We start from the raw sequence: 15,172 nt of genomic DNA, 5'->3' as shown, positions 1-15,172 counted from the left end.
TGACCCACTGCTGGGGCTGGAGGGGCCCGGGGGCAGCACCACCTCGGGCCGCCCAGAGCTCCCAGCCGGGCACTCCACTCCTCCCACCAGGCTCTCAACCCGGCCGGGCTACGGACTCACTTTGAATTACCTTCATTTTAAACCCCTTCTCCCCACCCCTCACCACGCGTTGCGTGACTGGTATCTACACTCCACGCGCGCTTCATGTAAATACAAACAGACCGGGCTTCCTCAAGAGGCCGAAAGGCCCCGGAGAGACGCAAACCCTCCCGATTTCAAACAACCCCGGCGCCCTCAGCGCGGGCGGCGAGAGGCGGGCGCCGGCCGAGCCGCGAGGGCAGCCCCAAGCCGGCCCTTTCCGTCCCCCGGGGCCCCACACCCGGCCGGCTCGGGCAGCGGGAGCGGGCACCGGGAGCCCGGAGAGGAGCAAGGAGCAGGCGCCGGGCGGCCGCGGGCTGGGCGCCTGCGCGGCGGGAGCGGGGCGGTGCCGGCGCGTCCCCGCGGGCGGGCAGGGAGCCCTTCCCCTTCCCCTGCCTTCCCCTGCCTTCCCCGGGCCTCCCCCGCCGCCTCCCCCTGCCCCGCGTCCCTGCCAGGGCGTCGGGCCGGCACGGGGGTCTGTGCGCCGCGCCGAGCCGAGCCGAGCCGCAGGGAGGGAGGGAGGGAAGGAGGGGAGGAAGGAGGGAGGCGGGGAGGGAGAGAGAGAGAGAGAGAGGCTGAGCCAGATCTTCATGCCACTGCAGGCAGCAGCAGCAGCAGGTAAAACCAGCCCCAGAGCATCTGCTCCCCTTCACCCGCTTGCCCCCCTCCCCGCCGGCCGCCCCGCAGCCGTAGTGCGCCGCCCCTCGCCCCGGAGCCCGCCGAGCCCCTTCCCCGGCCCTCGGGGGCAGCAGCGGGGCCGGGGGGGCGCCGAGGCCTGCGCGCCCCGCGCCGCCGCCGCTCCTCGGCCTCTCCCGCCCTCCCCCGCGGGGTCCCGCCGGGAGCGGCGCCGGCCCGGGGCGCGCCGGGGGCAGGTGCTCCCCGGCTGGGAGTTGTGCAGCCAGAGCCTCGCTGCCGGGAGGTGAGAGCAGGGAGGGAGGAGGAGGCAGATTTGTCACAAGGTTTCCCCCTCTGGGTTGGCCTTTTTTTTTTTTTTTTTTTTTTTTTTTTTTTTTTTTTTAATGTTGTTGGTGATTCCGATGGCTGAAGAGGGAAGTTGAAGGTCTTCATGGTTATTTTTTTCTTTTCCCTCCAGGCCTTCAAAAAAGAAATTTTAGAAGCAGCTTGCCTTCCCTTCAGTTTTCCTGCCCCAGAGCCTCTCTGCCTCCCTGTTCTCACCTACCTGGCTCAGTCAGTGCTAGCTGTACATTGCCATCAGTGGTAGATGTTTGACCATCACACGTTTTTCTTTGGGATACAGCAGTTCAAGTGGTGTACAAGTTTGCATTTCTGTGTACGGGCTGCAATTGACACTGTTTGAGAGTTTCATACAGTGAGATTGATGTACTGTACCCATCAGTAGTTCAGTCTAGCTACATGCCCTGTGGTATTACACATCCTGGAGGCTTTATGGTTTGCTTTTAAGAAACAGTTGTTCCATCATGCTGGCATAGCATCGCTTTGGTGGTGTACTCATGAAAGAGGTATACATGTGAAAGAATCATGTACAAAATGTACTGGGATGGCACTTGGGAGAAAAGAATACACTTCTTGCTCTGTAACTCGGCTACACAGTATTCATTCTCCACTTGACTCTCAGTAATTCTGGTTACCTTCCCTTACAAAGCTCTGAAACTTGGTTAAAAAGCACCACATAAGTCTCTTTTCAGACTAAAGAAACTTCATTAAAGTTGTTATGTCAGTTCTGTTACTTGTCACACATTAGTTCGGCTATTTACTGATAATACTTACTCTGTGGAAATGAAAGATACGAAAATACATTCCAGTTATATGTGGGCTGATTGTTGTTACCGAAAATGTTTTTAAGAATTTGAAGTTCATGAAATATTCAGTTAAATTAGTCCTAGATCCCATCTCTTCTAAATCATCATCCACTGTTACATTTGCAACTCAGAGGTTGAAATACTGTAAGATCTAAAATTGGGCAATAAGAAAATTACATTGGTTTTGAGTGATAATGATTTCTATTTTTGAAACCAGTCCTTTTTTCTTTTTGTTAGTGTAGTAGCTGTAATTGTGAGTTAACACAATTCTGATTACCATTTGTCAGACTTTTTTTTTTTTTTACTGACACACGTGGCCCATGTTTGGCCTAAATGCTGTACCCGTAAGAGTCATATGGATGTATATAAATAGTAGCCATTGCTGAAGTTGTTAAAATTAATACTGTGTTGTCAGGTAAACAAACAGAGCCTATTCCAAATAAACTAGTGAATTTCAAAACTTTTTTTTGTATATTTTCTTACTTGAAATTGACAACTTTGCTATTGAGCCAACAACTGGAGCTGTATGGGCTGTGAACATACATGGTGAATTTCAGTGCACAGCGAAGTAGGAGAACATGAGCAATTGCTAGATGCATAAGTATGTACTGGAAAGATGGTGCATTTTCCCCCCCTAGATTTTAGGATGGTTTCATAATTTAGGTACTGCAGATACGGTAAATGCCTGTGAAAACTGAACATTGAAAAGATACTCATGGCATCCTTTTGTCAGTGAGATGAAAACAAGAGGCTGTTCTCCACCTTTTTGGATGGGAGAGTGACTAAGTAAGGCTTGTACTGGTGGCTTGGTTCAATGATTAATTAAACTGATGAGATTCTAGCATGTTCTGCTTCATTTCACCCTCTTGAAAATCTGAGAAAAGTCAGAAACTTGATGTTCACAAACAGTTTTTCTGTTTAAGCTGCATTATTAGCAAAACTCACTTGCCACACAAAATTGGTTCATAGAAAGTATTTTGCCACCTGTGAGAAGGGCAAAACCTTTGAGAAATGTAAGTGAAAACATTCTTCTCACATTTTTCCTTCTTTACATAACCATGCTGGCTTTACTTGAACATTGTGCTTTTCTCTCTTGTTTGCACTTGAATCTTTTAGACTTTGTTACTTTGAACTGATACGCAAGAAAAATGTAATTTGGTGGAAATGTGTTATACGTTATCTGCCTGCCTATGTTTTATGCTAGGGTAGAGATCATCTTTGCTGTCTCCAGGTTGTTGTTGCTGTTACAATTTCATTTTTCACTGGGGAAGGGCTGTGCAAAAAACTGGTTTACACTTTGCCCTGAAAGGAATTCTGTTGATGAAGTCTTAGAAAGTTTACTTTGCGCTCCATCCTTAGGAGTTTTATCTTAAACTGTTAGGTATGCTGCTGTAATTGACGACAGCTGTTGCTGAGAATTGTGGAGGATAGACAGTTTCTAAGATAATCAGTTCCTAGTCCATTGGAGGCTTTGTTGATTAGCACGTGTAAGAGCATTTTGGATCAGGAGCCAGTGATGTCTGCTGAGTGCAAATGTGGTATGTTATCTAAACTGTTTGACTTAGGCTCTAGACTGCTCTGAAGCAAATAAGCTGTAGGTTTTGTGTGCTTTTTCTTCTGGCCCAGGACAGGGCCCAAAGTGGTTCAGTCTGTAGTCCATAAAAACACACATCTTTGGGTGATCTGCGTGTTTGGAGGAGGACTGTTCAACATGATAGAAGGAGTGTTTGGTTGTTATGTTAGTGAGGCTTGAACTCTGGTTTTGACCTCCAAAAAGCATAGCTGGTACCATTTTCAGTTTTTAGGAAGGTAGTTACTGTGGTCTGTGTTTTATTTAAGAATGTTTTTATCACTTACCAAAATGACATTATTTTTCTGATGTTGCAACTTCTGAGATCAACTGCTTTCACAAAAAAGACTTGCAAATGATGTAGTTTGGGGTCCACCATTACAATCTAGTAATTTCTGCTCTTTTTAATGACATTGAATAGAAAAAACCCGTGGTTTCTCTGAATCTGACATGAATGCATGTGTAACAGTCCTTGAGGAGAAACAGTTGACCATATTTGTACTGTGACAGCAAGAGTCAAGCTGAGACAGTTAGTCAAACTACATCTGGACCTTGGAGATGAATGCTGAACATTTAGCATTTATTTTGGTTAAAAGCTGATGAGTTACCAAACAGAATAGAAATAGGTATTCTGCCTCTGTTAATGGTTAGATGTAGATTTTGCAAAAGCACTGACTTGTAACATGACCTGAAGTCTCTTTGGAAACAGTTTGAAAATGCTAGTAAGAATCAGGTGTTACTGATACTGAATTGAATGCAACACAAATGAGACAGTACCATGGTGTTCTATTTTAAAACCCCCAACATTATCCTTCTGTACTATTTAATTTGGAGAGCTTTTTGTTCTGTTAATGGGCTGGCAAATCGTTATTTCAGGTTTATTAAAGACCATTACTACCATGCTACTAATTAATCTAGTTGTGTATGTGAAAAGTTCATGCGTTTTCTGAAGTTGACTTGCATTAACTACTGCATCTATCTTAATACATGAGCATTTCACCTTAAATGTGTTGCAGCATCAGTTTTTGTCTCAATGGGTTTGATTTCTGAACTTCTGGTGGGCTAAGCTTTTTTTTTTTTCATATATTTTTTTAAGTTTATCAAGATACTGAGAATCTACCATTTACTTTTCTGGATGACTTGTTTCAGTGATTCATCTTTGCCACTATTTAAAAATAAGGCATGCAATTATTGTTTGAATACATTTGAATGCATCTGTCTTTCCGTAGTTCTTGTTATCTCATCTGAATTCTCTATCATATCAGACTGCCTTAAACTTGATTCGTCCCTTTGACACTGTGTTTTCACTCCTCTTCATGGTGGCAGTCCCTAGCACTTAAAGACACATACAGATTTTAAAATACATAGTTTTAAAAGAGCATCAGCAGATCAAAGATTTGCTGGGGTGACTACTCTAGGACTCTGAGATAAGTTTAACAAGTATGCTGATTTAAAATGTTTTTCTCACAATGTTTTTTAACATCTGATCTGGAACATCTGCTTAACAAATGAGTTGGAAGGAAAATCAATATAATGTGATACAATTATACCATTTTGAATCTTTCCAACTATAGAATGAAAGTATTTATTGACTATTTTTGATCTGTCCTTGCAATTTTTAACACTTGTGTCACCTCTGTCTAGTTATGGGCCTCTGTTACCAGCACCCTTAGTGGTGTCATGGGTGGATATTTTGTGTCTCTCACTTTTTACACTGCAACAATCCAGCCTCCCCTGTTATAAGCTGTTAATCCTGCTTATTTTTTAACTTAACTTAAAAAAAAAAAAATCAGGTTTCGAGAAACTAGGTTGAGGTGTAGCCAAAACTCTACAAAATTAGTCCTTTTGCTAGCTGCAGAATTACCTGACCAAAGATAAAAGCCATTAGGGAAGTTTCTGTTTTCATGTTTTACTGTCTAAGATTTTTCTTCCCAATTGATTTTGTTCATAACATTTTTTAGCTTCTGAAAGTTTGAAAACTCAGGAATATGAGCATCTTATGTTTTTATAAAACTTAGTAATCTCTGTCTATGTAATTTGATCATGATCAGTAATTCTTAGGCTATGCTCAGTGTCTACTTCCAGTGATTTAGTCATTGTAGCTATTATAATGGAATATATGATAATTTCTCTGGTTGTGGTGGGTGCTGTTAGAAAAATGTGCTAATAATTTTTTTAAAAACGGATGTTTTTACTGTTGACAGCTTAAGATCCTGAGGTATTAAGTTTCAGTATTAAAGACTTCAGTTTGACCTTTTCCTTTCAGCACATTAAAAATAGGGCTTACCAAAAAAAACCATAAAAATCCTACTGTTCTCTAGAGTGAGCTGATGGTCTGTAACAGACCTCTACTATCACCACCTTCTGAGTGACCTGACACATAAATACATAAATGTATGTATTTAACCCTTAGGCCCACATATAGTCAGGATCCTTTGGTTCTGAATTATCAGGTAATGAATGGCTGAATGATGTTTCTTGAAACCTGGATTGTGCCTGCTTCATAATTAATGTTATTTTCATGTGGTCTCTGGGTTTTACACAAGTGAGCCTTTGGTCTTTTCTTTTTCTTGTGGGGGAGAAATATAGTTGTGTGATGCACACGGAGAATAGACTTGAATTTAGGGAAGGGATGGAAAATTTTGAAAGTTTTAAATATTTCTGGAACTGTAGAAGTAAATTTTTGGCATTTAGACTTCACTGTAATGTTAGTGTAAGAATTGTACCTGCTATCACATGTGTTGTCCTCTGGGCCGTTGTTTTGTGACTAAGTGGCTGACATCAGATGTTTTAAATGAAGTTACAAAAAACTTTCCAATTGTGGATTAACTGCCATACCATGGAGCTCCTCAAATTCTTGTCAGTTTGTAAGGGTTTACAAAGCTGACACTGAGATTTGTTAGCCATAATAATTTTCTTGTCGACAGCTAGTTTTATATAGGTGGATGTTTTCATTATCCATGGTAATACGTAGTTATTTTACAAGTTTTATAATGCTGTGTTTATAGTGTACCTTCCCAGTGTCATGCTCAGCACTCTTTCCTCAATTCTTAAAGTAGTTTAATGCTCAGTCATTACTTGAGCAACACTGATATCATTTTGTATCTGCTGTGCTTTAGATGTGTCAACAGGCAGTTTGATTTGCCAGCATGCTGGCCATTTAGTTATATTTTTTAGCTTCATTTATTTCACATAGTGTTGATGAAGGTGGTTGTATTCTGGGTTCTGTTATATTCCATTAGCAGTGGTGGATGTGACCAGTGCCTCCTGCATCCAATATTATGTGGATAAACACACTCTTTCCTCAACCCTCTTTTTTTCCTACCTGTCATTGTTCAGAGTAATGCAACATTTATATCTGGTGAAAGATCTGCTTATGTTTTACTGATTGAAGTCTGACAAGCTGCAGTGTTGAAAACTGTAGTTGCATTTTCAGATCTTCCCCAATAGATTCTCTTTCAAAATTAATATTATTCTCTTTAAGTTACTAGGTTTTTTTATCATCTCTGCTTTAAAAGTTTTTGTCAGTGTTCCCATTGACCTCTCCCATGTAAGTTAGACCTCTTTTAAAACTAGAGACTTTGAAGCCTCAGGTGGTATGTTTCATGTTTATTTCATTATCATGCTTATATCAGCATGCTTGCAGTATAAAGCTGAATAAGAGAATCCAGTGTCAAATTGATATTTTGATTTCTTGTACCTTGTTATTAACTAAACTTTATCTGGATTATTCATGATTAATGTTTTGTAGTTTTGTGGAGCCTTTCATCTATAAATGAAAATAGCATTAATAATTTTCAGTGAGAGGAAAGTGGCTTACTCAAGGCCAAACAACTACTCAAAGGAGAAGATTCAGTAAACCCAGCTTTTATACCCTCTCATCACTGCTAATATAGGAGTGCATTGTAAAATATTGAATAAATACTAAATTTTAAATGCATTGGTTAAATGGGAGAAATGAAAAGTAATTTAAATATGTTAAATAGTAAGCAATGTAAAAAAAGTTTGGCAAGTAGACTGAAAGAGTAGACATAATAGAGAACCTGCTATATCTACTCTGAGCAAGATATAACTCTGACCTCACCAAGTTCAGAGGAGGACCACAAAGATGATGCAGAGAGCTGGAGCACCTCTCCTGTGAAGACAGGCTCAGAGAGTTGAGGCTGTTCTGCCTGGAGAGAGCACACCAGGGAGCCCTTAGAGCAGCTTTCCAGGACCCAAAGGGGCCTACAAGAAAGCTGGAGAGGGATTTTTTACAAGGGCATGCATTGAATGGGACAAGGGGTGATGGCTTCAGACTGCAATAGGGTAGCTTTAGATTAGGTATTAGAAAGAAATTCTCTTCTATGAGGGTGGTGAGGCACTGGAGCAGGTTGTCTAGAGAAGTTGTGGATGTTCCCTTCATGGACGTGTTCCAATCAGGCTGGGTGGGACCCTGAGCAGCCTGGTCTAGTGAAAGGGTCTGTGCTCAAGGCAGGAAGGATTGGAACTAAATTATCTTTAAGGTCCCTTCCAACTCAACCCAATTCTGGGATTCTGTGATAAAAGGAGAATAGATCTAATGCTTGTGGGACAAACAGAAGTAAACATTTAGTATACTTCTCTTAATGTATATCTGATAAGCTGATGTTTGTGCTGGGAATGATAATGACACTATTAATTTCTTCAGTGAGATGAGTGGCTCTCTGCTGATACTCATGTTTGTTTTGTATGTCCTGCTTTCTATAAAACTTACCTATGCTTTCAGAACAGTGACTTGGGCACCTGCAGAATATACAGCCTGTTACTTTTGTTGGCACCACGTACTTAAAAAACATACGTGGGAGCCTTAGTTGTTTTTCAGTTATTCATGAGACGGTAGCATAGTGGTTCTCCTTCTTTGGGCCTGACTTATTTTGAATTCACATCACTTATACTTAAGCCTATGATGCTAATAAATATACACATTTTGGGGAGAAGTTAATAAATTCAAATATATAACTGGGCAATTCTTATACACGTCTATATAGTTTGGTCTGGTTTTTTCAGACTAAACCTGGTGCTGCTTGTGCTAATACCTTTTAAAGTTCATTATACCTCATAACCTTTATGTACAATGTGTTGAGCAGTCTAGGCTAAGGGTACAAAGATTTGGGCTCCTTTGAGCTGTAGATTTTCACTGTAGATTGACATTCATATGTAAAAGTTACAGTGATTGTTTCTGTCAGTTTTACTGCTTCGTGGAAATGTGTAACAGATAATTTTGAAGATACTCTTTTATTTTCAAGTATGCAAAAATCTGGATACTTGTAAGTTTAACTTTTGTGGCTGGGTGAATGAACAGTGAGTGAGTGCAAGCAGAGGAAAGTGCAACAGGCAGGAAGTTGCAGACTTCCTGTAATAAGAGGAAATTCATATCCCAGTCAGTGGAAAGGTTTCTTCCAAATATGAGTGGTGTATGTTCATTGTGTATAAAACACATTTAACGAATTCAGTCAGAAGTTGGTGCCTTGAGAAACAAGTTGGTGACTTGTTGAATTCTTTTTCAAGTGTACTTTTCAAAGGTAGCAGCCAGTGAGAATTAAATGGGGACGTTTTATGAATGAGGGTAAATTTCACCTTTTGTTTGTGAATTTACTTCACAGTTTTCTGGAGAAACGCATCATGAAATGCCCTTTGAAATTTTATTCAAATTTTATTAGTTGGTACTTGGTTTATTACTTTAAGTAAGTTTGTTTCTGGCAGTTCTCTTTTCAAACTAAAAACTCATTCACAAATACAGATTTGTGGAAAAAAACTGTATGGCAGTATAAATACTGTATGCTTGGTCCCTTTCTCATGAGATTATCTACCTTCTGTAGTCAGTGTCAGTTTCACCTAGTAGAAGGCTATTTTGGTTTTTGGATTTGTGCTCGTCCCAACTCTTATTCATTATACTTCTCATGAGTCTTGATTTGCAGATTGCTTGATTTAGGTGCTGGATAATAGTTGAGGCTCCACTGCAAGTCAGGGAATTGGAAAGAGATTTTAAGGGATAGATGGAATGAGATATGTATAAGGCAGGATGTGCCTGCTGCATTTTCAGCTGATTGCCAGCTGCTTGTGGTCCCTTTCATACTATACATTTTTCAGAAATATATATGGAATCCAAGCAGCTTATTGCTCTTGGTTCCCACCTTTTACCACTGAAGTTGACAGCTGATTTGACACACCTTCAAGACAGTGTCAAACTTCAGTTTGCAGAGGTGGAAATGCTGCCCAGTTTTTTTGTCTCTTACAACTTTTATCTTGAGCCTTAAGTACATTCTTTGGGGTGAAGTGTGGGGAATTAAGTACCTGAGGAGAAATGAAGTACATATTGGACAGATACAAGTTAATGTTAATTCTTACTAGCTATAGATGGTGATGATGTCAGGTATCTATTTGGTGCAGTCATGCTGTCTTTACCCACAAATTGAGAATCAGTTTTTCACGAGGTTCAGTCTATACAAAACTGAGTGGGGAGGAGCAAAGGACAGTAGCAGCTACTGTCACTGAACGTAGAGCTCCACTTAGACATTTTGCACACCTGGGATGGATTGAGATACACATACAGAATGACAAAGTGGCACTGTCACCTGTTGCAAATCCTGCTGAGATGTGATGTTACTTTGTTGCACTCCTGTGCATTCTGAAACCTCAGTGATTGGAGAACGTCCTAATTTGGTTTTTGTTACGTTAAACATTTTTGTTCTGGTCTTTAGGGATTTTTTGATAAACTGTCAAAATTCTTGTGTATTAGATGAAAAATACATAGTTCTCCCTGTAAGTCAATATTCAAGTATTCAAAACTGACATATGCCAGGAATTAGAACATTAGAACTGTTGCTGTTTCATTGCTGTTGGGAGAGACTAGATTTTTACATTAATTTACAGTAAAAGTGTATGATCAGTCATGGTTATAATTTTGACTGTGGGTAATTTTATTTTGAGAAGAGGGCAAATGTGGGCTGAGTGAACATCATTTTACTACTTGTAACAGCTTACCCAGATTGGGATAAAAGTGTGTTGTTAGACTCATGCTATAATTTTTGTATGTTGACTGGAGTGCTTAGTCTTGTAGAGCTGCTGTTAAACTATCATTTAGTCCCTAAACATGTTAGATGCCTCCTAATACAGATAGTCAGTCTTTTCTCAGTGTTTTGAATTAGCTTTCAGTGATAGTTGGGGTAATCTTTCATTTTCTGTTATGCTCAAAAGCTTCAGACTCATACTGTCCTCTTCCAGAAGTAATGGGTCGGCCTAGGTCAAGCCGTAAGAACTCGAGAAAAACAACGTGTGGATAGGAAGTGGATGACAAGGACTTGTGGGTTTAAGAGGAAAACCTTCAGTACTTCAGTATAAAGCTTATTAACCAGCATCGAATAGTCTAATAGTCTTCTTAGTCTTTTTTTTTTTTTTTTTTTTTTTTTTTTGAGCGAAGAGCATTTATCTTAGATCCCTCTTTCCTTTTGCGGTTTTACTTTGCCGTAATGCTTGCTGCTGTGGACTTTTATAAGCATGAAAGAAACTAGCATTGTTTTAAGATTCCACCTTCTGAAAACATGGAATAAAATCAAACCCAACGACACAGAAAGTGTCTTGAACTGGCCATTACTCTTTTTTTTTTTTTTTAAACAGGATTCCTCAACATTTTGTTTGCCTGATTTTTGTGCATGTCAAGCACATGCTTCTGTGTTTTCAAGTTGCAACAGAAATAATTGTAGGGTGATGTTGTGGTTTAACCATGGTAGGCAGCTAAGCACCTAACTGCTCACGAGAAAAGAAATGTGGGCAAGGAAGAACAAATACACTGCAAGTAAAGAGACAGCATTGGGTATCGAAGTAGATTGTATTGACTCACTGTATTTGTAGTAGTAGTGGAAGACAGGCTTCTACACGGTTTGTTACTCATGCTGTTTCACATTATTGTATAATGGTATGCAATGATAAACATGCAAACAAAGAATAGTGTAAAATTGCTGATGAGAAGCTTGATCATTCAAGAGGACTGTCCTTACAGTTATTGTGAACTTTGGCAACCAGTGAGATGAGCATTTTAGAAACTGCATTGCATGGATTGACTGGCAGGCAAGTTGAATGAGTAAGTGAGGTAAATGAGAATTTTTGATGTATAGGTCTTACATAAAACAACAAGAGCAACCACAAAGTTTCAGATGAGATCTGAATATGTTGGAAGATGAAGAAGAGCTGATGTGATCTTGTTTTGAACCTGAGTGGTAAAAAAGGTGACAGAGATGTATTTGATACTGAGAGGAAAAAGTGGTCAAGGTTTTCTCAATTTTCTCAAACATTCAATTTACTTTAGAAAGAAATATATCTGTAGGAGTACATTAAATTAAGCTGACACTCTTTCTGATGTGCTCAGTATACCATCTACACTATTTCATCTAAAAAAAAAGATACTCAAGTTGCCAGCAAGTCTCCAAATTGCTAATATGGTATTTCAGCTAATGTTTCTTACTCGCCCTGACCAGACAACTCTCAAAAATTATTCAGGTTAACTTCAGAGTAAGTGAAGGTTGGGTAGCAGTTTCATTTTTTCAATGTGAAAGAATTTATCTTTCAAAGTCCTGAGTTACATTTTGAAATGATTTCATCATTGCAATGTATCCCAAACTGACAGCAATAAATTAACTGACATTTCACTTGAGACTAATGTCTGTCTACAGTTAAGAATTTTGCTTGGTGAAATGTTATGGCCATGCTGGTTTTATTCTTGTTTATTTTGCTTAGTTTTGAAGGAACTGAAACCAGTGTCAAATCCAGAATTTTGTTTTAGTAGCTAGTAATGGGTTCGTCAGGATTCCTTGCAATGTTTGTTTATAGCATCCACTGGATACTGTGACTTTCCATGTAGTCCCTCTTGATACACTAACTTCTTTTCTGTAACTTGAGATACATTTCTGTAGTTTCACTAACTTAACAGAATGTTTCAGAGTATTTTTACTTTCATGTGACATTCGCCTTCTTCTGAGGCTGAGGCCTCAGAAACTGTCAATTCCTCTCAAAGTCGCTGACACTGTTGTGATACAGTGACTTGAAGTCACAGGTACAGGATGACAGTGAAGATGAAATGCAAGTTCTAATTGCCTGTACAGGTAAACACATGAAGAAAAATCTAAGTGGTATCTGTCATCTTGCAAAAGAAGTGAGAGAAGGTTTCTCTTGCATGCTGGACATTTGCTTTCGTATCTTCCTTTCAGAGCTCTAGCTGTGCCATCCATCTTCTTCAGTGTTATTGAAGTGGACTATCTTAGAGCAAGAGCTTGAAGTTCAACACCCTGTTGTAATCTCTGTTGTTTATGACAGGTGGTCACAGATCATCTGACTGCCCCAAACTGTACTAGGCATTACTGCATCCATGGCCATGTATAAATTACAACAGTCTTTGTAAGACTAGTTATTTCATTAATACTGTGATAAAATAAAAAAAAAACTAAACAAATAAACCTGCCAGCTCCGGGTCCTAAGCTGACCTGGTCTCATGAGGAGAATTGCTTTGTGACTTCTCAAATTGAAAAGGTCTGACATTGAGTTAGCTGCCCCTTATTAATGATGCAGCTGCATCTTGATAGTGGAATGGCTCTAGGTCTAGAGGGAACGACAATGATAAGGTGAGATTAAAGCTGAATTTTTGTTTCCCTCTGCCCATTTGAACCTTAATTTGAAATGCCTTTATGCAGAAATAGGACAAGTTGTTGGTAACCATGAGAGGCTCCTTAGCATCTGCCCCATTGTACATGTTGTGATCCCACCAAATGACATTTGGGAGGAAAAGTCTGTCACCAAGTATAAACAAATAAACCCCAATACTGTACTAAGTTGGAATTGATACATCTGAATTTAGTCTCAGTCTACTGACTATGCATAATGGAAATCTTAGACTCAGCATGGCTTGGAACAATCACCTTCACTTGGTTCAGTTGGATGTCCTCTGATCATGTTGTGCCCAAAACTGAATTCTCTTTTTGCTTGGATTTTTTCATTATACACCTGATTATCACACTTTTTAATGTTCAATAAGGCTGGTATAAGGCCAATTGGTAATGTGTTACTGACTAAGAAAAACATTTTTCATTCATCAGTTGAGATAGTTATACATGTAGTTATGCATATTTGACCACTAAGCTGTGGTGGATCTTATGTCAGTCAATCTGTCTTGCTTATGACAGTTCATGAAATGTGTTTCAAGTACCGCCTGTTCTCTTAATTCTCTAGAGAACTAGAAAAAAAAAGTTGTTTATTTTTTCATTTACATCTCTTTCATAAAGCTATAGTAGGTGCTGGGAGATTTTCAATATTTAGTCAGTATAAGAGGTTCTGTGCATACATATAAGCATTTTAGAATTCTGTATCAGATATGTAAACCTTATCTATATGCATACTATTATAAGCAAATTATCTCTTTGCTTTCGATGAATCTTGATCTTAAGAAGACGTCAGGAGTATTGAGCCCAGAAAACTCCTGCCATTCCTAAACAGCATTGAAATGTATATACATGGGGAAAAAAGCCAAGAATGACTGTTCTGTTCTCTACATGGGTTTTTTTAACGTATGTTGGTACTGCTGCCTCAAGTGATCAGGAATTTCCTACAGTCCTGTAGTTGGACTGAATTTATTATCAGGAAAGGGTTCTTCATTCAGAGGGTGGCTGAGCACTGTAACAGGCTCCCCAGGAAAGTGGTCACAGCACCAAGCCTGACAGCGTTCAAGAGGTATTTGGACAGCACATGGTGTGATTTTTGGTGTGTCCTGTGCAGGGCCAGGAGTTGGACTCAGTGGTCCATGTGGTCCCTTCCAACTCAGGATATTCTATGGTTCTGTGATTCTAAACGAAAGTCTGCTTGTTAGACAGTGACTGATTAGTGGATAAAGACAATGTTATGGCAGCTGGTTCTGTATTACAGCTAATGAAATGGTCCATTCTCAGATTTGAACTGTGAGAGCACAACAAAGTTTTGAAATTCACAGAAGTAAAAGTATCAGGGTTACAGTCAGTGAAGTGGGAATTTTTATTCAAGGAGTCTCTAGTTCAGCATGTGGAATAAAGGAGGATGAATGAATAGCTAAGGCTTTGAATGGTTACCAACTAATAATTAACCACACAGCTATCTTCATAATCCTTGAATGATGTAAGCTTTACATCCTCTTGTCATGTGACTGGTAGATAGAGATGCAGCAGATTTTTTTTTTCTTTTTAAGATCGTGTGAAATTTGTATTCAGAGTGTAACTCTTTTGGCCCTAAATATAATCCCTTATAATAAAAAAAAGTTAACTTTGCATTACAGTTTCTAAGTTGATGTATTTTACATTACGTAGGCATTATTTCTGCTTTTTATGGTTGACCTGGCTTTGTGTTTAGATTTTGGATTTTAACTGATCTCATTAGGTAAGCTATTTTCTTTATACAGTAAGTATTGTTTGCATTGTGTGTGCAAATTTAAGGTTAAAAAGTGTAAATTTAAGGCATTCGTCTTGAATGCCATCACATGGCATGTACAGGACAACCTCATGATTAGCCAGCATGGGTTTATGAAAAGGCAAGTCATATTTGACCAACCTCATCTCCTTTTATAACAAGGTGACCTGCTTATTGGATGAGGGAAAGGCTGTGGATGTTGTGTACCTAGACTTTAGGCCTTTGCCATTGTTTCCCACAG

At 39.6% G+C, this 15,172-nt stretch overlaps 1 protein-coding gene across 6 annotated transcripts in view; it reads left to right on the top strand.

The window, feature by feature from the left end:
• Positions 1-602: 602 nt before the first annotated feature.
• Positions 603-15,172, top strand: part of TBC1D5 (TBC1 domain family member 5) — a 315,300-nt gene continuing 300,730 nt past the window's right edge. For 2 of the 6 annotated variants that reach the window (XM_083858416.1, XM_083858413.1), the window contains exon 1: positions 2,776-2,932. The gene's annotated coding sequence lies outside the window, so the exon portion shown is untranslated. Of the gene's footprint in view, positions 757-2,775; positions 2,933-3,270; positions 3,458-15,172 lie in introns of those variants that run through there. The other 4 variants (XM_083858412.1, XM_083858415.1, XM_083858414.1 and 1 more) reach the window with 4 other exon arrangements.

The sequence above is a fragment of the Zosterops lateralis genome, assembly GCF_965231275.1.
Source record: "Zosterops lateralis genome assembly, chromosome: 1".
Classification (NCBI taxonomy): Eukaryota; Metazoa; Chordata; class Aves; order Passeriformes; family Zosteropidae; genus Zosterops; species Zosterops lateralis.
Note: the sequence above shows the minus strand (reverse complement) of the source record. Positions and strands in the feature narration are given on the sequence as shown.